Genomic DNA, 23,947 nt, shown 5'->3' with positions numbered 1-23,947 from the left:
GTCGCTTTTATGCTACTGCTACACACTACTCCAATATCTGATCAGAACGAGAACGCTTTATTTTGTTCATTACAATATAATCGTCAGACAAAACTAGCACGTCTCCTAATTCCTGATGAACAACACATTAATTACGTTAGATAACTTGATTTGGCCGTGCGATGCCGTTGGTGTGACCCGCTGCAGTAACCATCTCAAGCGATCCAAACTTGAATAGCTCGACGAACACACATAACCACCGAGGCACTCACCAATGCAGTGAGGAATTTAACCCTAGCACTAGCTTCATCTATCGCCACTGCCGGCTGCTGCCAGTAACAAACCTTTAACAAAAATTACGTAGGTTTTGGTACATACTAATAATCTAATTATCAAGCAATATTGTAATTAATATACTAGCATAAAACAACTAAAAATACACATGCTACCCAGTAAACCTTACATCGGCTAGCTAAGATTAGTGTAGGAATGCTACTAACTACCACCCCATGTATAACCCACCTAAAATTTTTTAGGCATGCTCCGCCACTGACCCAGATAACATTATGAACTACTCTACGTACTAGCTAGCTAGTTCATTATATTATTATTCCAATTTTTAGTTACTAGTTAGCTGTCCGTACGTTGCAATGGGAATCATTTCAATAATACACTACTCCCTCTGTCCCATAAAAAAATAATTTAGTATTAAATGTGATATATTCTAGTACTACGAATCAGGACATACTTATGTGCAGATTCATTATATTCATTATACTAGGAAATGTTACATCCAATCCTGGTTCATTTTTTAGAAGGAGTACGACCTAGATTATTAGCTGACTGATAAAGCCTCCAACCATAGTCCATGCACAAAACATGCTTTAGAAAACAATCCATATCAAAGTATCGTGAAAAAGGTGAAGTATTTATTGGAAAATAAGAATTCACAACAATGGGTCACAAATGCATTGAAACATATTTATATTAATTTGTAGACAGTTTTTTTCCAGGTGAGATTTTCCTGTGTTATTCCAGTGAGTGGTCACAACAGTCTACTAATGTTCTGTCTTGACCCGCAGAGTATCCCTGTGTTAAAGAGACTTGATTAGCAGCTTTGTCGATGTTTTAGATCACAACTACGGTATTTGCATAGTATGGGTATATGCAAAATTGTGTAAAAAGATAGAAACAAGGATTTTTATATAGGTTCCGCCTCTTCATTAGAAGGTAACAAAAGGTTCCGCCTCTTCATTAGAAGGTAACAAACCTACTCATGTTGGCTAAAGCTGGTATTACTCTTATTCATCAAAATCATACAAGTATAATATATGTGATAATCTACTTAGCCGTTGTCGACTTGTCACCTGAAAACTTCACATAGATGCTGGATTTCCCAACATGCACCCGTCACTGATGATGTGTCTTATTAGTGTCATTCCAATTTACGACTGCCACCTATAGAGATGCACACCCTTTTTATTTGGGTTAATTTGATCCATGCCACTGCGGCAAATCAAAAATATGCCACCACTATTTACATTATCTGTTGAGTACCACTATAAATTTCTAAAATTGGAACTATGCCACTCTGTCACTCTTTTCGTCCTCCCCATCCTCTCTCCGTGATGACGTGAGGCTACGCGCTTGGTGATGACATCGTGTCATCGTCAACAGCGGGCACGGCATCGCCAGCGAGACCCCGACGAGTCGCTGCGCCGGGAAGTCCAGGATCTGCGCCGGCGCCGCGCTAGCTGCAACTCCGCACGTACCGCATCAGGTCAGGGAACGGCGCTGCCACAGAGGACGCCGATGCCGGGCCATGCTGCGGCAAACGGGGCACGGCGGGGGAGATGGGGGGAGAGACATAAAGATTGATGGGGAGGACGAAAAGAGTGATGGAGTGGCATGGTTCCAATTTTAGAAATTCACAGTGGCACCGAGCAGATAACGTGAATAGTAGTGGTATATTTTTGATTTGCCACATTTACAGTGGCATGGATCAAATTAACCTTTTTATTTTTACGGGCATGAAGAAAATCCAAAGAATATTTTGTATTTTACTAAGCATCTAGCCATGGTCACACTTTCAGCATAAAATATTAGTACAAGACATGCACGCACGTAATTGACTAGGCTATACTCCCTCCGCCAAAAAAAAAAAAAAAGACAAATCTTAAGTTTCCGTGTCCAACGTTTAACTGTCCGTCTTATATAAAATTTTTTTATATTAGTAATTTCATTGTTGTTTGATAATAAAACATGATTAATACTTTATGCGTGACTTGTCTTTTTAATTTTTTTCATAATTTTTTCAAATAAGACGGATGGTCAAACGTTGGACACGGAAACCTAGGTTTGCCTTTTTTTTGGACGGAGGGAGTACGTTTGTTCCTTCCAAATAGAAAGATATTAAATGGCTGTGTTCCTTCAGGATGGTTGGTAAATGCTCCCTCCATCCCATAAAAAACCAACCACTAGATGTGACACATCCTACTATTACAAATTTAGACATACCAGAATGTGTCAGATTTGTTATACTGGAATGTGTCGCATCCAGTACTAGATTCGTTTTTTGGGACGGAGGGAGTAAGCTCTCCAACACGTAAACGGAGTGGCTCATTAGTGCATTATTAATATGAATTTTTAAAATAACTTTCATATATAATTTTTTTTAAAAAAACACATCATTTAGTAGTATGAAAAGCGTGCGCATGGAAAAAGAGATAGGTGAGTTGGGAAAGGCGGAGAAACAACACAACCTTCGAGGACACGTGAAACGAGAAAACTTATTAACACATGATTAATTAATTATTTACTATTATATAACTGAGAAATTGATTTATTTAATTTTTTAAATAACTTATATATATTCTTTTTTTAAAAAAAAATATACCATCTAACATCCTTATATTGGTTAGGCTGCGTATCTAACATAATCATAAACGTGTGGTTTATGGCCATTGACATAGTCAGAGCCCCTTTGAATCGCAAGAATGAGAAAACATAGGAATAAGAAAAACGTAGGATTTTGATAGGAATGTAAGTGTAAAACAGAGGATTGCAAAATACAAGAAAAATACAGGAATGATCGTTTGATTGGACCGCAGGAAAAACGTAGGAATTAGAGGAGAGATAAAGACTCAAAGAAAAGTTTCCAAGAGGTTTTACCTCATGTTAGAATTCCTTCAAAACTTGCATGGCATTAGGCAATCCATAGGAATTTCATAGAATTCTATAAGATCCATTTCTTTAATTCAAAGGGCTATATAGAAAAAATTTCTATAGGAATAAAATCCTCTAAAATTTCTATGAATTTTCTTTGAATAAAGGGGCCTTAAAGTGCATGCACATTACTCAAAGCACCCAAAGTCATGCAGGTTCGTGCAATCGGTTACACTTTCGGTTGGCGAGAAGACCAACATGTCTGTGCATGTTGTCAGCATGCATAGTACACACTACACAGTGCTCAAGGTGCAGTGACATGGTTGACGCCGAAGTCACGCTAAAGACTGACCAGCTATTAAGTACGGCTATTTAGTACTCCCTCTATCTCATAATATAAGGATTTTTGAGTTTTTACTTACAATAATTTTTACAAATATAAAAAAAAAAGTTATACTTAAAGTACCGTGGATAATGAAGTAAGTCACAAATAAAATAAATAATAATTTCAAAAAAAAATTAAATAAGATGAGTGGTCAAACGTTACAAATAAAAACTTAAAATCCCTTATATTATGGGATTTTGAGTATACATATTTGCAAGCATGTATACTCCCTCCGCCCCCACTAAATTATTCCTTTTTTTTAAGATCCATCACACTAAATATCTCTAATAATTAGATGCATGTATTATACTCCATCCGTTTAATGTTATAACTCGTTTTAACTTTAGTTAAAATTAAATTCAAACTACTTCAAATTTAATTAAGTTTATAGATAAATATAATAATATTTATAATACTAAATTAGTTTCATTAAATCAATAATTGAATATATTTACATAGTAAATTTGTGTTGAGTTAAAAATATTATTATTATTTTCTACAAACTTAATTAAACTTGTAATAGTTTGACTTTGACCAAACTCAAAATGACTTAACGGATAGAGTATTTATTAGGGTAATTTAAACTAGAAGATGATAATAATTATTTTTTATTTAGGTTAAAGGTGGTCTATGTCTTATATTTTTGAAATGGAGAAAGAAACTTCTATGCGAGTATTCATAAACTACTAAATGGTATTATAGTGGTATGTTTTATGTAAAAATTTCTATATAGAATTTTCTTTAAAATATAAAATAAATATATTTTATGTGTTCGTAATAATTATTAGTACTTTATTACTCGTACCGTTAATGATTTGTCTAGCTTCATGTATCAACTAAAATCCTACCCTCGTTTTATATTAAGCCGTTTGACTTATTTTAATCAAACTTTTCAAGATATGCCTAATAATTTATACTCCCTCCATCCCATAATATAAGGGATTTTGTGTGGATGTGACAGAAAATCCCTTATATTATGTAATAGAGAGAGTATGAAAATTTAGTAACGTCTACAATACCAACATAGTTTAATTAATATAACATTAAATATATTTTAATAATATATTTATTTAATGTTAAGAAATATTAGAAAAATTAAAACGACTTATAATATGAAACAGAGAAAGTAGATGAATAGCGAGTTCCAAAGGAGCCTTAACAGGAACAGCACAAAGCCGGATAAGTTCAGATCGGTTTAGTTGTCTAAAAGTTTTTTTTACAGATAACATGAGATAATTCATTAGCATATAATTAATCAAGTATTAATTATTATAATATTACGAAATGGATTTATTTTAAATAGTTCTCTATAGAAAATTTTTTTACCAAACATACTACTTCCTTGTTCCAGGTTATAAGACGTTTTTACTTTGGTCAATGTCAAACTATTTTAAATTTAACTAAGTTTATAGGTAAATATAGTAATATTTATAATACCAAATTAGTTTCATTAAATCGATAATTGAATATATTTTCATAATAAATTTGTCATGGGCTAAAAATGTTATTATTTTTTTTACAAACTTAGTCAAGCTTAAAATAGTTTGATTTTGATCAAAGTTAAAATATCTTACAATCTACTACCTCCGTCCCACGTTACTTATCGCTTTGACTTTTTGTTTGTAACGTTTGACCATTCATTTTATTTAAAAAATTAGAGCAAATATAAAAAAATAATAAGTCATACTTAAAGTACTTTTGATAATAAAACAAATCACAAACGAAATAAATAATAATTCTAAAAAAATTTTAAATAAAACGAATGATCAAATTTTATAAATAAAAAACTGAAAGCGACCACTAATATGGAATGGAGGGAGTGTTTAAAAACCAGGAAACATGTTTATAAAAATAAAAAGAGAAAATAGCGGTCCCGCTGCGTCGATGTGCACCGTGCAGTGCAGGGGCAGCTCATGCTAGCTGGCAAATGGCACCAAGGCAGGCTGTCAGCAGGTTCTTGTCACCAGTTTGCTAATTAATGGCCAACGCCCAACGGTAGCGTTCTTGTCAATTCAAATCAAATCAATTACTACTAATCTTTTCTGCGAGTTGGGCATCGGGTATCCGTCGGATTCACATCCCCATCACCGGACTGAGAAATTTCTGTCGTTCCCATCCTCATCCCCGCACACGGGGAGGGGTTTTCCCGTCTCCGGCCGTCCTCGTACGGGTACCCGAAATTAAACCTCAAAGGGAGAAGGAGGCAGCAGTAAGGAATACACTAGTGCTCCCTCCGTCCCATAATATAAGGGATTTTAAGTTTTTTATTTACACTGTTTGACTACTTATCTTATTTAAAAAAAATTAGAATTATTATTTATTTTTTATTTACTTTATTATCTAAAGTATTTTAAACACAGCTTTTTGTTTTTTATATTTGCATAAATTTTTTGAATAAAACAAGTGGTCAAACAGAGTCAGTATATTATGGGATGAAGGGAGTAAGTAGTAACACACATTAAACATGCAGCAACAAGCCAACCATGATTAACCATTTAACCATCAACAGCAATACATAGTCGTATAGCACCAAACACTACAAATCATACTTTAGCAGCAACAATTACTAGCCAACGTAGCAACACAATCAGCCAATTACTAACTTAAATCATCAATTTTACAGCAAATATATTGGAGTCGATGGCATCAAGACCTAAAGTTAGGGTATATTTGACACGACTCTAACTCCTACTACAATCTCTTCTGGAGCTCAAATCTACCTAAACAGTTTTAACTTTATCTAAAATAGAAGCGAAGTTAAGTGGAGCGCTATCATAAAATAAGCTAGAAAAGTGGAGTTTAAATTTAAATTGCTATACAACTTCACTTCAGACCTAACTTCTAAAGTTTAAATTTAGAATTTAAACCTCTACCAAACGAGCCGTTAGTTAGCAGCGGTAATGGTGGCCTCGAGTCCGACGGCGGAGTCCGACTACTATTGTAGGTCCATTTTGACCCAATACGTTTCGTTCGTAGCCCAGCTCGCGACTTCGATCGCACACTTGGTAATCCGCTGAATTGTTCCGTAATTCAGTGGACAAATCACCGGAAAAATATGCACAGGATGTCTCCCTTGTTTAGAATGTATATCACCGGATTAATATGCGACAAAATTACATTTACTATCACCGGATGATCTGGCGGTTTCTTAATATACACAGGCGAACAAACAATCATCATACATACATAAATATCTCACTGAACCACATTAGTAACTGCTCCAAGCACTGGTGGAGAAACCGTTTATACTCCCAGTTTCAACCGGAACTAAAGATACCCATCTTTAATCTCGGTTAAAATAACCGGGACTAAAGATGTCCCGGTTGGTGTTACCAACCACGACTAAAGAGAAGGTATCTTTAGTCCCGGTTGGTAACACCAACCGAGACTAAAGAGAGGGCAGCGGCAATGCCAGTAGGTCTCATTTTCTTTATTTTTTTCATTGTTTCTTTAGCTAGAGTTTAATCCCTGTATTTTCTCCTAAATCGAGTGGGATGCATATCCCCAAATCCTAAATCAAAGTAACATCCCAAAACATTCACATCACAGATCTTAAGTTACTTATACACACAAATCAAATACATCACAAATCTTTAAAAAATTACACACAAATCAATATACATCACAAATTATACATCTCAGATCCATGCAACGAATCACAAAATTATACATCTCAGTGAATCACAAATTGAAAAAAAAGGAGAAAGGATGTTGGCATCGGCTGCCGCCTACCGCCGCTCGCCACGTGTGCGGCCCCACCGACTGCTGGCCGCCTGCCCGCCGGGCGCGGCCTCGCCGGTTGCCGGATGGCAAGGGAAGAGGGGGAGGAGAGGGCCGGGGATGGGAGGAGGAAGGGGAGGAGGGGGGAGGAGGAGAGGGGAGGGGAGGATAGGAGGAAGGGATTGATCTGAGGAGAGGAGAGGCCGGTTGTGGAGGAGAGGATAGGAGAGAGAGGGATTATATACTACGTGTTGAATTTTAGTCCCGGTTGGTAATACCAACCGGGACTAAAGTGGTGATCTTTAGTCCTGGTTTGTGACACCAACTGGGACGAAAGATCCTCAGCCCCCTGACAGGCCACTGACAGGGGGTGAACCGAGACTAAAAATAGTTGGTGTTACCAACCGGGACTAAAGATCATAGAATGGCTATGGGGTTTTAAACTGGGACTAAAGATGATCTTTAGGCCCGATTCTTTTTGAAACTGGGACTATTTGTGGTTTTGGGTCGACCCAGGAAAGATCAGTTTTTGCAGTAGTGAAGGCAGCGAATTAGCAATGTTTTCCGTGGATGGACGCTATGTAATCTTCCTTATGTACATAAACCCTGTAATTGCTTATAATTAGTATATAGTGGGGCTCTTTTCTAGTCAAAAGAAAAATATTATGTTGTTTTAAAATGTGTTTAAATAATCAACTGCTTTAAAATGCTTATTTACTGCAAAACATCCCTATAATACTCCCTCCATTCCAAAATATAAGGCACAACCACCCTTAACTCAAAAACCAAGAAATAATTATTATCATCTTGTAGTTTGGATCATCCTAATAAATACTAATACATGCATCCAATAGAATTAGATAACATGAGAGTAGAGGATTTAAAAAAGTAATAATTTAATGAAGAAGATGTCATAGTTAATTGCATGCTTACATGTATGCCTTATATTATGGAACATCTAAGAAAAGTGGTTGTGCCTTATATTATGGAATGAAGGGAGTACAATTCCTTATACCCTTGCATTATTCATATACTCCCTCCATTTCATAATATAAGGCACAACTACTTTTTAAAATTATTTCATAATATAAGGTGCGCATGCATGCATATCATTAACTACTACTTTTTTCACTAATCTATTACTACCTCTGTTTTTTAATAGATGATGCTGTTAACTTTTTCTCACATGTTTGACCATTCGTCTTACCAAAAAAATTACGTAATTATAATTTATTTTGTTATGAGTTGTTTTTATCACTCATAGTACTTTAAGTGTGATTTATATCTTTTACATTTGCATACAAATTTTGAATAAGACGAATGGTCAAACATGTGAGAAAAAGTCAACGTCGTCATCTATTAAAAAATGGAGGGAGTATTATTTAAATCATCCACCATGAAGATCTCTAATTTTATTGGGTTCATGTATTCTATTTATCAGGGTAATCCAAACTATGAGGTGATAATAATTATTTCTTGGTCTTTGGGTTAAAGGATGGTTGTGCCTTATATTTTAAAATATTTTAAAATGGAGAGAATATTTTTTTTCGATGTGGTTTGCTGAGTATGTGGATGGTACTTATTCTTGTTCAGTTTTTCTTTACAGCGAGAGTATTTTTGGAGAAGTTTTAAGTGGAGTCTTGGTTCATATCTCATATTAGTGCCTAACATTAGGGGCGGATCTAGAACAAGATTTAAAAGAGGACTCATCTCCTTATTTCTTCTTGAGTCCCCCCTACTCTTTATTTACTCCCTATTCTTCCCCTTTCATCTCCTCTTCTATCAATGGTGATCCAGCGGGGTAGGGAGGACTTGAGTCCCCCAGCACCCATGCTGGATCCGCCCCTGCTTATCAAGATAGTATCCCCGTTAGTATGTTGTTGATTTATTTTTAGTTGTCATATCCCCTGCGTGTTTATGATAATGTAAATATTATCGTTGTTACGTATATATGATTTTTTTAAATCAATTGTACCTCGGAGTGCCATTTCCTTCCCTAGGATTGATCGCGATCGTCACTCATTAATTAACTAAATATCGACCATCTGAAGAGTCTTGAGTCAAGTCAATAAGCATGCATCAAGCCTGATACTGTAGGAGCTTGGGGTCGAGAATTGATCGTCGAACAAATTAATGCTGAACACATGCGCTGCTGATAGATGGACACTGCACAGGCCACAGGGGCACACGGTTATTGCATGCACCGCGTGGTTAAGTTTGGACCCGACAAAGATAAACTTTGTGCCGAAACATAAGTCCGTCACCGATAGGTCTTATCAGTGACGAGCTTGTAATATATGCTCATAAAATATATATGAACAAGTATATTTGTATCGGTGTTTATTTCGATCCATTAAAGATGATGACGGTGTGATGGTGCGAAAGACCAAACACGGGATAGACCGTCACAGATATGCAGTTATGTACAAGTGCCCTCCGGTCTAACCCCGTGGATCTACAATAAAAAAAAATTTGAAAGCCTTTGGTTTTCATCTACTCCCTTAGCCCTAAAACATAATTCAAACTTAATTCTAAATATAGCAACTCAGTACTTGTACAAAATTATTTTTAGCACTAAACCGCTCATGCTATTCGAGAATAACAATTTATTTAACTGAAGTGGGAAACAGTGTTTAGACCCTTTATCAAGCCATAGTAGTTGTAACCATATAACACAATGTGTGTGGATAGGGGAGAGAAATTAAGGTGGGACTTGTTTACACCCAAATTTAGCACCAAGCTTCAAATTAGGAAAATATTGCCAAAATTTGAAAGAGTGCTGGTTTCCTTCGTAAGGCCGGTCTGACCGCTGTATGTTGGCCGGTCAGACCACTACTTGTGCGCGTGGTCAGACCGGCAGAGTCCAATACCGAGTCTATTTTCATCGGGTGTCAGGACTCCTTACTCGGGAGAGTATGTTTCGGGTTTCCATTGGTTTCTATCCTGAGTTAGGCGTGGAGGAGGATCTGCAGGAGGCAAGACCAACTCTTATATAAAGGACAAGGCTAGTGCAATTGGAAAAAGAATCTACACACAATCCAATTTAGCCAATTGAATCACTTTTTCAATATTGCACATAGTTCTAGCCTAGTTCGTCCATCTTTGTTGATTTGCGTTGTAAATCGTCCGCCTTCGCTGCGAGAGTACAAAATCCCTTTGTAGGTTTGTCCCGTAGCTGCCGTGGGCTCTGGAGCCATCCAAGGACTCCAAAGCCTTCCAGGTTCTCCGGAGCTGTTCGAGAGCTCCGGAGGAAGCTAGAGCTTCGAGAGCCCTGGGTGTAAGATGGTGATCGGATGCGTAGTGGGACGTCATAAATTCGCACTACGCATCTGCCAACCACCTCTGACGCCGCTGACGAGGGCAGACAGCGCACGCTATTACTCGGAGCACGTCTTTACCCGGGTAATAGCAGGCGCCCTTGGGAATTGGCGCCGCTCCCTTAATGGGCGCAGCCCTCCTGTCACCGAGGAGCTTACCAAAGAGCCCTAAAGCTGGCCCACTAGCCAGCTTCCTAGATAGATCAGCGATTAGGGTAGCGATATAATTTCCCCTTGTACATCCTTGTATAAATATGTAAACATTTGGGCATATTTAATACAGAAGTGATACACATATATGCTTGTTGGATTTTGTCCCAACAATATCCTATCCGGAAAGTTCATCTCAACAAAAGTTGCAATGTTCAGACCATCCTTGAACATATCGTCAGTTGGTCTCTTTCGTAAAAATATTTCAAAGAGAATTATTCCAAAGCTATAAACATCTCCGTAGGTTGACATGTCACCACCTACTGCATACCCTGTACAGAGCATAGCACAGCAGACGAGAGTAGTTAAGTCAACACATTAGAATAGGAAGAAAACAGTACTCCCAACTTAAAAGGGAAACATTATAACATGAGAGTAGGATTCACCTGATCCGGAGGGCGTGGAGGCTGCTCATCGCCGCCGGGAGGTCCGTTCCTGGCTGGAGCGCTGAAACCATCCGCCGCCGATCGCCGCACGGCTCGACTGCATCACAGCCCCATCACCCCATGTAAAAGCCCAAAGCCAGTTTATATGGCCTGATTTTGTCCGATCCGTGTGCTACCAAGTATATATATATGGACTAATGATCAAATTAAACAGACAAACCTCAGCAGTAATCCAATCCCAGCACAGTTGATATACGTTTCCTCGATGGGTATCAATCAATTCGGCGGAGGTGGAGGTCAGCCACATGTCGGCGAAGCTGACATCACTGACGAGGAAGAGGACCAGGTGGACGTCGTCTCGATGGCCGGCAACATCCCCAAGGTCGTGGCTGCACTGGTACTCTGGTAGCCCAGCCGTGGTCCATTCCTGGACGGAGCCATGCAATCTCAGGATGTGGGTCGCATTGGCCAGCAGATCCCTCAAACCTTCGCGTCTGCCTCGCCGCTGTTGCCTCCCGCTGGCTTTGCTGCAGAGATGGAATCTCACGATGACGATTCTGGCCCATCATGGCCCATGTAAAGCCTAAAGACTCTTTATATGGGGCACCCTGTTTGTATTTCGTACAACAACTAATGAGGGCAGCCCGAACATCTTACAAAAACAAGTTCCTACTATCTACTCCCTCCGTATTTTCCCTCCGTATTTTAATATATGACGCCGTTGACTTTTCGACAAACGTTTGACCATTCGTTTTATTCAAAATTTTCATGCAAATATGAAAGTATTTATATTATGCTTAAAGAACATTTGATGATGAATCGAGTCACAATAAAATAAATGATAATTGTATAATTTTTTTGAATAAGACGAATGGTCAAATGTTGGATAAAAAGTTAACGGCGTCATACATTAAAATATGGAGGTAGTATTATACTAAGGATTTGTTTGGATAATGTAATAAGAAAGTGGGATTGGGATAAGAAAATAAGTGAAGGGTTAGGATAAAATGGAAGAGGGAGAATGAATAGTTAGGATTTAAAGATATCTTTTGGTGGATGGAAAATCATTTCTCTAATAACCCCTTAGCCAAACAAGGCCTAAGCGTTTCAGATTAGCAATGACCCAATATTTTTGTTTTACTGGAATGTTCATAATGTTATCAGTCAAGTCCTCTTTATGGTATTATGTACCACTATCATTGATATCCATCCAGACTTTCACGATACACCCATCCAGAAATGTTACGGCTATCATGATCCGACAACGACAACGGGGTTGTTTGGTTGCATACCACAAGTTGCCACGTCTAAAGTTAGTCATGTCACAGTTTTTTAGCTATTGTTTGGTTCATGACACAACTGTCCACACATTTTCTCTATATGCCCCACATGTCATACACTAGTATTTTTTGCTAACTTTGGCTAAGTTGTGGCTAGCATTTTGCTAACCACACATTTTGTGGCAGCCACACCTTGCCTGATATAGGGTTTGGCAAAGTTAGTAAGCAACCAAACATCCCCTACGTCTGCAAACCCAGTTCGTCATCAGGCGCGTCCTAAGCGTGTGAGACAGGCGAATGTTCGGATCTCTGGGCCTGAATGGGTTGGCTCGACAGCTGTAACCAGTGCATCCATATAAGCCCTCGTGTAATAGGAGAGAAAGCATCGAATATGAAATAACCAAACAATCCTTCCTCCTAAAGCTACCAACTCTGTTCTGTCTCCCCTGTTTCCTCTGCTCTACCTCTATTGTTCAGATCTCATCTCGGGTTCGTAACAAGAAAGCAGAAGCAGAAAGGTGATTTCTTTTATATCTCTCCTCAATACACAAAGAGAAATACTGCAACGTAAATGTATACTGGTAAAATGTATGTTACATTGCCATAAAAAAAAAAACTTATAGTGCCATATTAACACCCAATGGAAAATGCAAGACACATGAGGTAGGTTCCGTCCAATCATCGCAGTTGCCAATATTGTGTAGAATACAGAGTATACAGGGTCTGAGGGTCCACATGCTGCTGATGATTTCAGGGTATCTGCAATGTGAGCTTAGCATCAGCCCTATGTTTATTTACACATGCATTTTACTAGCTAAGAAAAGGATAATACAAACACACATTATGATAAACTACCTTGGAAATATGTACAGCGAGTGCATATCATTGAATTAGGTAAATTACCTTAGTTGCTGCTGAGGTAGGCCTCCTTAATTTTACGCAGCCTTGCAGCCACTTCTCGCATGTCCATGCGCTCATAGGGGGATGGCTTTGTGCAGCAAAGTCCAATGTTTAACACAGAACGTAGACACTCCAATTCTTTTTCCTTCATGTCCACAAGAGTGCCATGGGATAGACCATTCTAGTATTCTAATAATTCTTGGTCAACAACTTCTGATATCCTGTCAGGAAAGTTCATATCGACAAATGTTGCAATGTTCAGACCATCCTTGAACATATCGTGTGTTGGTCTCTTTCGTAAAAATATTTCGAGGAGAACTATTCCAAAGCTATAAACATCTCCGAAGGTTGAAACTTCACCACCTGTTGCATACTCTGCACAGAGCATAGCACATGAGAATAGTCTTAGTCCAAACATTAAAATAGGAAGAGAACACTCCCAACGAAACATAGTGTACCATGAAAAATAGTATTTACCTGGAGCAACATATCCAATAGTTCCATTAATTGCACTTGAAATAATTGAGTCACCGGAAGATGATATAGTGCAATCAACTTTAAACCTTGCAAGGCCAAAGTCTCCAACATGTGCTGTTAGGCTGTCATCTAAAAGAATGTTGCTAGGCTTGAGATCACAATGAGCAATAGTTCCTTGGTTGTTATGGTGGAGGTACTCCATTGCATCTGCAACATCCACTACAATGCTTAACCTTTGAGCAAATGCAATCTGGATGGAAGCTGAACCGTTTTCATCATCCTGATTTGAGTATAGCATCATATGCAAGTCACCTTGTGACATGAATTGATATACTAGAGCTTTGAAATCATTCCCTTGAGAATCAATACTTGAGCATGCAGTTAGGATGGGAACAAGATTTCGGTGTCGAACATTTCTTAAAGTTTTGCATTCTGCAATGAAGCTTTTTTGTGCCCCTCTAGTTTGTAGGCTGAAAACTTTCACAGCAACTATATCTCCATATTGCAACAATCTCCCTTTGTACACAGAACTGTATCTTCCCCTTCCAATTAAATTGGATGTGGAAAACCCATCCGTCGCTCTGGAAAGATCGTCGAATGAAACTTTAGGAAAATTTCTACCGAATGAAGGGAGAGACATAGATTTTCTCTCATGTTTTTTCCTCCAAAACAACAAGACAGATATTCCCGTAGCAAGTGACACTATGCAAGCTAAGGGGATCACAACTTTCAGTACTATGGATCGCAAGTGTTTAGTTGAACTTGGAGGTCCATAAGAGCACACAGGTAGGTGTAGCTTTGCTGCCCCACCACAAAGATCTTTATTTCCAGCAATCCATATGGCTGTTGTGTTGTTGAATATACCTATTTCTGGTACTTCACCCTCGAGATTGTTGAATGACAAATCTAGTTGTTCAAGATACTTCAAGCTACCAATAGACTTTGGTATTGATCCTGACAAGAGGTTATGAGACATATTGAGCACTTGCAAGCTTTCCATGTTGCCAAATGATGTAGGAATGCTCCCACTGAGAAAACTCTGATCCAACTTGATCTCTTCCATACTACCACAATTACCCAGTGTGTCAGGAATAACACCGGATAGGTTATTTGAAGAAAGCACAAGATGTTCTAATTGTTTAGCATTTCCTATTTCAATAGGAAGACGTCCATCCAGTCTATTGGAAGATAGCCAAATCTCCCTTATTGTAGGAATGCTGAAGATCTCTCTTGGGATTCTACCATGAAGATTTTTGTTTGAAACGTCCAGTACTTGTAGTACTTTGAGGCTTCCCAAACCTTGGGGTATACGTCCACAGAACTGGTTAGAGTCCAGTAGGGCCAGCTCCAGTTGAGATGAATTTGAGAGGGATGATGGAATAAATCCTGTAAAATTATTTTGAGATAAGGATATTATTTGCAATTTTTTAAGATTTCCTAGGCAATCTGGAACTGGACCTGTAAAACGATTTAATTCTAGAGATAAACCTGACAGACTCCGAAGATTTGCTATGCCTGCAGGAAAACGACCCGATAGTTTATTGCCTCCAAGGTATAAGAATTCAAGCTTCATAGAAAGGTTGCCGGATGAACTTGGTATCTCTCCTTCTAATTGATTACTTGCAAGTGATAATGCTCGTAGTTTGGTGCAATTGCTGAGGCTATTCATAAACTCCAAGCCTTGCTTATCACTTGATTGTAGTTGATTAAGTTCAAGGTTCAGAGAGGAGAGTTCCTGAAGTTTGCCAATTGAACTAGGCACCAGCCCTGTGAAATTATTTCTTGACAGATCAATCCTGGATAGCTTAGAAGCATTTGCCAAGGAACTTGGGATATGCCCACCGAAGAAGTTGTTGTCCAAACCCAAAGACTGGATGGCAACTCTCCATGTAGATAATTGTATACAAGATCTATCATAGCAAGGGAAGATATATTAAGGATGGTTTGTTGAAATCTTCCTGAAAGCTTATTTTTATAAGCAGAAAATAGTTGCAGAACACGTGATTTTCCTAATTCTCTTGGGATCTTGCCATTGATTTGATTACATCCGATATCAAGTTTAGTTAATGTCGTGATGTTAAAAAGAGAGGGTGGAATGGTTCCAGTTAAATTATTATATGAAATCTGCAGACCATAAAGGCTAGGAGGTAAATTGGCATCTGTAGGTACTTGTCCAACTAGGTGATTGCCACCTAGACGTAGCAGCTTGAGATTAGAACAATTTGCAAAATCAGGTATCTCCCCTTGGAGTGTATTATTACTCAAGTAGAGATCTTTGAGGTGATGCAAATGACCAAGGGACAGGGGAATTTGTCCAGCTAGTAAATTTTCTTGGAGGAATAGATATCTTAGGAATGTTAGGTTTCCAAGAGAAGGAGATATTGATCCTACTAAGCCTTGACCACGGAGGTCGAGAGAAATGACACGATGTGGAGCCTTCACCCTGCACTTGACACCTTCCCAACTGCAGACATGGTTGCTGTCATTCCAGGACATCAGTGCTTGCTGTAGATCAAGAGTGATAGCATTCTTGAATTCAAGCAGTGATAACCTATCTGTTTCATTTCCACTAGAGGAGCAGATGACAACATGTGCACTGCAAACCAAGAACACCAAGAGAAATTTCCCGGGTTCAATGAACTTCATGGCTAGCAAACCAAGAGCCTGATGACATGGATATATACAAGTGAGGCACAAAACTTAAATTGCTAACTGGTGTAAAGGCAAATATTTGTTTTGTTGACATTCGAAGTACCTGAGGGATTTCAATGGTTACTGCAGATGACCATTCATCTTATTTAAAAAATTATGCAATTATCATTTATTTTATTATGACTTGATTTATCTTCAAATGTTCTTTAAGCGTGACTTAAATTTTTATATCCGTATAAAAATTTTGAATAAGACAAATGATCAAATGTTTGTCAAAAAGTCAAAGACGTCGTATATTAAAAAAACAGAGCTAGTAGTATTTAGTAATTGCTGATCATCACCTCAGATAAAATGGAACCAAAATGTCTCAAATCATTTGTATATATATGCATTACCTTTCTAGACAGAATGTGCTGTGAATATAATTAGATGTATTCTACACACAAATCCCCAAAAGCATGCAATCCAACATACACCAATCTATCCCAACAACAAAATGATGAACAGAAACGAATTAAATGAAAGATTGATATGCATGACTGAGATTACCAGCGAGAGGAGCAGCTAGCCTGTCTCATGGGGCTCATGGTCATCGACAATTCGACTGCTTCTTTTTAAAACAGCAGGATACTGGCTTTAATTAGCACAATCTTGGCATGCAAAGACTTGATTTGCAGTCAACTGCACGAAAGATTCCAATCAGGCGCCAGTTTTCTTCAGAAAGGATGCACAATCTTCAGTTGAAGACATGAAGTGTGGAGGACTGCCTAACTCTGTCGTGATTGTCAATCAAGTGCTCCACTTGCATGGCTGTGGGTGAAGACGACCGTCGATGGCTTTAGCACTATCTTTCCACTCCCATGCACTCTGCTTCCCTCTAATGAGTGTTGTACCAGAGTGCGGAAGGTTCTGTCACCCACCTATCCTGTCAATCTTCGTCAAGTCTTTCTACTGCTTCCCTGGAATTTGTTATGTTGGATTAAGGTTAGTAGTAACATTAAGGCTGTGTTTAGTTTCTAAAATTGGGGAGAAGTTTGGAGAAAGTTGGTAGTTTGGAAAAAAAGGTGGGAGTTTATGTGAGTAGAAAAGTTTTGGATGTGATGTGATATGATGGAAAGTTGGAAGTTTGGGGGAAGTTTGGTGTGAACTAAACATGGCCTAAGCAGACTTTCCTTGATCAAATACATATGGAATTGTAAAATTAGTATATATTAGTAACATTCGATATTCAGCACACTTTCACTGATCAAAGACATAGTGTATTGTAAAAGGGATAATTGCATCTACGCCCCCCCACTTTAAAAGCCAATTGCTGTTTTACCCCCACTTTTTAGGGTTTGCAGTTTTGCCCCCACTTTTTAGTCCGAACCAGCCGTCTACCCTCACTTGTGACCGCCGTTTGGTGGGTCCCACATTTTGTGTCAAAGAAATACTCCCTTCGTTTCAAAATGTTTGACACCGTTGACTTGTTAGCACATGTTTGACCGTTCGTCTTATTCAAAAACTTTTGTGAAATATGTAAAATTATATGCCTACATAAAAATATATTTAACAATGAATCAAATTATAGGAAAAGAATTAATAATTACTTAAATTTTTTGAATAAGATGAACGGTTAAACATGTGCTAAAAAGTCAATGGCGTCAAACATTTCGAAATGGAGGTAGTACAAAAGGAAATAAAAAAAAGGTTTTAGGAAATATGATATTACCTTTGTACCCCTGAGGGAATGGATAAGGCCTCTGAGTCTGTTTCGTGCGGGCGAGACGGTTTCGTGCAGGCAACGACGTGTGCGCGAGGCGGCGACGGCGAGGGCGCACGCGGGCGGTGGCCACGGCCGAGGCGGCGGCGAGGGCGGAAGCGGCCGCGGGCGTGCGCGGAGGCGGCGGCGGGCGCGCGTGGAGGCAGCGGTGGCGGGCGAGGCAGCGGTGGTGGCAGGCGTGCGCGGAGGTGGCCGCGGCCGCGTCGAGGGCTGGCTGGCAGCCACGCCGAGGGCCTGCCGGCGGTCACTTTTTGGTCAAATTTTGTAAATGCTGTCACAATTTTATTCAATCTTTGGTCAAATTTTGTAATTGCCTAGTAGATGCTCATATTTGGTCGAAATGCTTATCATACAAGTTGAAATCACAAAACACGGGCAAAATTACACAATAAAAGAAATAGAGGCAAAAATGCAATAACCACCAAGGGTATAAATGTTCTTTTTTTCTACAACTAACACCGTTAAAACCAGCTGTTAGAAGTGGGGGTACACGGCTGATTCAGATTCAAAATGTGGGGGTAAAACTGCAAATCTTAAAAAGTGGGGGTAAAACAGCAATTGACTTTGAAAGTGGGGGCATCGATGCAATTGCCCCGTTGTAAAATTAGTATATATGTACTACTGAATATATTTTAGTCTGATGTCCTTAGTCACTTCGCAGTTCGCACCGAAGCTCATAGAGCATATCGAGCAACTTACCTAATCCAATCTTAAAATATTTACAGGTACTGAACTGAAGTTGTAAATGATTCACTGTAGTTAACAAATCACCATATTCTGCGAGACCAATTCACAAAGTAAGAGTTCTGAAGAAGATTCAGAGTGACAAAATGGTTCAGAGTTTCAGAAAAAAAAAAGATTGAGCTTTTGGGATAGTGGTCAAAACCTCAGCGGTAATCCCCAGTCTGGCTGATAGGTGTCGTCGATTCGAAGAAAATTCAGGAGTAGAAGCCTGTTGCAGTGCGGTGGCGTGACGTAGTAGATCGCCGACGAGGAGCAGGTCGGGCTGGTTTCCGGCGATGTGATCGATCGTGGTCGCGGCCGCCGGATTGATATATTTTCCGTGAGATATGGGCCAGAGAAAGCGGAGAAAATCGTCGCTCATCGCCGCCGCCGGCCATGCATGGCTAGGTCGCCGCATTGGTAGCCGTACGTCGTCCGATCCTGGACGATGGAGCCCTAAAACTCCGGCGCGCATGGCGGATGTGGCATCGGCTAGCACAAGCTCCAGCCGTCACGCTCCAATACGCATCCTCGCTACTGCTGCCGCCGCCGCGCCGCCGTTCGCTGGCTCGCCGCAGAGCTGAACAACCTATCTGATGCCCCTATAAGAATGCTTTTTTTTTTTCATCGGTTTTGCTATTTCACTTTGCTACAGATTTTTAGGCTCCAGTCTTTCAATTTTTCTTCTTGTCCGTAAAATAGCATCAAGATTTGTGTTTATGTAGATCTAACTTGTAGTTATATTTTTTTCGCCGGGCAACTTGTAGTTATATTAAGTTACAGAACTTAGTTATAGGGCACTTACGCTCTATTACAGTGTATCAAAATTAGGTTTTACAACTGTTTTTTTTCCTCTAAATTTATGATTTTTGAAATATTTATCCTATTTTTGTTAATTCTTTTAAAAAAAGCTATTCATTGGTTGAAAATTATGTAAGATTTCTATCATAAGATTAATAGGTAGTCCCACTTTGGATTAGGTCCACACAAACAATGGCCGCTTAGGATATTAGCAAATAAGTCTCTGTTTTCTACCACTATGATTTGTTTTACAAAAAAAAAAAAAAAAAAAGTAAAACACATCAACACTATAACTTGCGAGATGGGTGTAATTTAGTCACTTCTCTTACAAGTTGCATAAATAAGTTACTCAACTTATTTCGGTGGTGGAAATTACTTAAATCATGTGTCATGACATCCGTAAATTATAGTTTAGTAAATATAATCAAGTACAATAATTTGTGGTCATCATCACAAAGGGAAATAAAATGCATGTAATCAACTCGTGGAGTACAGAGCTAGTTGTATATATAGCGAGACATAAAAGATGTAGCTTCAGGCAATCATCCCAGTTGCCAAAGATGTATTGACAAGTACAGAGTCTACAGGGTCCAGTCCACAGACTTATGATTTTGGAGTATCTGCAATGTATGCTCAGCATCAATTTTCCTGCTTAATTGTTATCTTACTAAGGAAAGAACAATGCACATATAATATGAGAAACAATCTTGGAGATATAGATAACAAGGCCATATCGTCGAAAACTAGATTACCTTAGTTGCCACTGAGAAACACCTCTTTGATTTTACTAAGCCTTGCAGCCACTTCTTGCATATCCATGCGTTCATAAGGGGATGTCTTTGTGCAGCAAAGTCCAATGTTTAGTACTGAATTTAGACAACCCAAGACCCTTTCTTTTGTACCCACATGTGTTTCTTGTAGTAATTCTGGGTCAACAATCTGCGATAACCTATCTGGAAAGTTCATCTCGACAAACTTAACAATGTCGAGACCATCCTTGAACATATCGTCGGTTGGTCTCTTTCGTAAAAATATTTCTAGTAGAACAACTCCAAAGCTATAAACATCTCCACAGGTTGACACTTCAGCACCTGCAGCATACTCTATGGACAGCCATAGATGGGAACAGTTTACTTGAAATGTTACTATGCTGAAACGATTCGCAATTTAGAGGGAAACACAACGCAATATGGAAATGAGAATTACCTGGGGCAACATATCCAATGGTTCCCTTTATTGCAGTTGAGTACATTGAGTTGGAGTCATCGGGACATGATACAATGAAGTCGATTTTGAATCTTGCTAGGCCAAAGTCCCCGACATGAGCTATCATATTATCATCTAGAAGAATGTTGCTAGGCTTAAGATCACAATGGACAATTGTTTCTTGGTTGTTATGGTGGAGGTACTCCATCGCATCCGCTACATCCACGATGATGCTTAATCTTTGAGCAGATGTAATGTGGTTATCGTGCTTTTCCTTGTTAAATTCCTGCTGAACTATTGATCTCCTAGCTGAACTTGGACAGTAGTTTTCTTCAGTTCCCGTTGAATATAGTAATTTATTCAAGTCCCCTTGTGGCATGAATTCATACAATAGAGCTTTGAAATCATTGCCGTTTGAACTAGTGCTCGCACATGTAGTTAGGATAGGAACTATATTGCGATGTCGCACTTTTCTTAGTGCATTGCATTCTGTGATGAAGCTCTTTTGTGCTCCCATTGTTTCCAAGTTGAACACTTTCACTGCAACCACCTTTTTGTCCATAAGTTTCCCTTGATACACAGAACTATAACTTCCTCTTCCAACTAAATTTGATGCTGAGAATCCCTCTGTTGCTTTGGCGAGATCATTGTAAGAAACTTTGATAAATTTCCTACCAAATGAGGGTAAACGTACAGATTTTCTGTTCTGTTTTCTGTTCAGAAGTAACAAGATAGATATGATGATCGCAAGTGACAACATGCTAGCTGATGGGATAATGATTTTTAGTACAATAGATTGGTTGTGCTTAGTTGAATTAAAAGGGATGATAGAGCATGCATGTAAATGTAATTCTGGCACTCCACCACAAAGGGCGTCATTTCCATCAATTCGCACGGCACTTGCATTCTTTAAGATTCCATTTACTGGGACCTCACCTTTAAGATGGTTGAATGAAAGATCTAGTTTCTCGAGAAATTGGAGGTTGCCAAGAGATGGTGGTATAGATCCTAACAAGTTGTTCTGAGACAGGTTGAGAACTTTTAGGTTGAGTATGTTACCTAGTGAAGTAGGGATGCTTCCGCTAAATATATTCTGATCCAACATTATTTTTTCCAAGCTTTCACAATTACCCAAAGTGCTTGGATGAAATACTCAACTGTGCGAGTTGCTTGGCATTGCCTACTTCTATTGGAAGGCTTCCATCTAGGTTGTTGAGCGATAAATCAATTAGCATTATTGTCGGTATTGTAAATATCTCCGTTGGTATCATACCCTGAATATTGTTGTATCCAATAGTCAACTCTTGAAGCATTCGGTGATTTCCCAAGCTTGGCGGTAGATGTCCATAAAACTGATTCAAGTGTAGATAGAGATATCCTAATTGAGATAAATTTGAAAGGGATGAAGGTATAATCCCTGTAAAGTTATTGTTATATAAGCCTATTAATTGCAAATTTTGTAGACTGCCGAGCCATTCTGGAAGGACTCCTGAAAAATTATTGCTATCGATTGATATGCTAATCAGGTTGCGAAGGTATTGGAAACCAGGAGGAAAACCCCCTGATAATTGATTTCCTCCCAAAAGTAGTAGTTGAAGCTGAACAGAAAGGTTACCTAATGAACTTGGTACATGGCCTTCTAGACAGTTATCAGATATTGAGAGAAGTGTCAAACCGGTGCAGTTTGCTAAGCTGCTCATGAACTCCCAGTCTTGCTTGTTGCGTGCATGGAGTTGATTTTTTTCAAGATTTAGCCGATATAGTTCTGTAAGTTTCCCAATAGTGCCAGGTATGACCCCAGTGAAGTTATTACTTGATATGTCAACATGTTGCAGCTTGGAAGCGTTTCCTAATGAGTTTGGGATATGCCCTCGGAAGAGGTTAGAGTCTAATACAAATAGTTGGATTTGGGGCAGAAAATCAAAGAGATTGGAAGGTATTTCTCCACTTAGATAATTAGAGCTAAAACCAAGACGCACAATAGTAGAAATGTTCAAGATGGCTCGTGGAAACCCACCTGCCAACTTATTCCCATCAGCATAGAGGATCTGTAGCATGGGAAACCCAGCAAACTCATGTGGGATGTTCCCCTTGATACTGTTATCTGCGATGCTAAGCTGTTGTAGCGATGTGATATTGGCAAGAGAGGAGGGGATGGTCCCAGTAATATTATTAGATGTAAGAATCAAATCTTGAAGCCGAGGGGGAAAATTACTGTTGAATTGTCCAACTAAGTGGTTGCGACTGAGCCAAAGAGACTTGAGATTGGAACAGTTTGTAAAGTCAGGTATGTCTCCTTGTAGTGTGTTATTGCTCAAGTAGAGGCTTTCCAGGTGATGCAGATGACCAAGGGACAAAGGGATCTCTCCTCTGAATGAATTGCTGGATAGGGAGAGAAATTTCAGGAATGTCATGTTGCCAAGTGCAGGAGATATTTGCCCTTCTAAACCTCGATTTGTAAGGTTCAGAGAAATGACACGATGTGGAGTTTTAACCCTGCACAAGACACCTTCCCAACTGCAAAAGTAATTGCTGTCATTCCAGGACATCAGGGCTTGCTGTGCATCGAGACTTATTGCTTTTCTGAATTCAAGCAATGAGAGTCGATCTGTCCCGTTCCCATATAATGAATTGCACATGATTTGGACTACACTGCTAGCCATAATCACCAAAAGACACAGTCCAATTATAATGATCTTCATGACCAATTCACCACTGCCAAATCTACATATAATAAATTAAAGCAAGATATTATAAATAGTCCATAATGTGAAGAAATAGTTTTTTTTCTTCTAAAGAAACATGGAAAAATGTCACCTACTCTCTCCATTTAAAAATATAAGACATATTAGGTTTCTACATGGTCCGCAACATTGTATTTTAACCATTAGTTTCTATTATAAACAACTACAAAATTAACCTCATGTGAAAATATTTTCAAATACGAACCTAGTGATACTATATACATGACACTAATACATGTA

At 38.8% G+C, this 23,947-nt stretch overlaps 2 pseudogenes; both read right to left on the bottom strand.

The window, feature by feature from the left end:
* Positions 1-12,966: 12,966 nt before the first annotated feature.
* LOC127754009 (probable LRR receptor-like serine/threonine-protein kinase At3g47570) lies at positions 12,967-17,239 on the bottom strand (annotated as a pseudogene).
* A 3,271-nt stretch (positions 17,240-20,510) lies between these two features.
* Positions 20,511-23,670, bottom strand: LOC127755416 (probable LRR receptor-like serine/threonine-protein kinase At3g47570; annotated as a pseudogene).
* Between the last annotated feature and the right edge of the window lie 277 nt (positions 23,671-23,947).

Source organism: Oryza glaberrima, chromosome 11 (genome assembly GCF_000147395.1).
Source record: "Oryza glaberrima chromosome 11, OglaRS2, whole genome shotgun sequence".
Lineage (NCBI taxonomy): Eukaryota > Viridiplantae > Streptophyta > Magnoliopsida > Poales > Poaceae > Oryza > Oryza glaberrima.
This window is presented reverse-complemented; position numbering and strand designations above follow the sequence as displayed.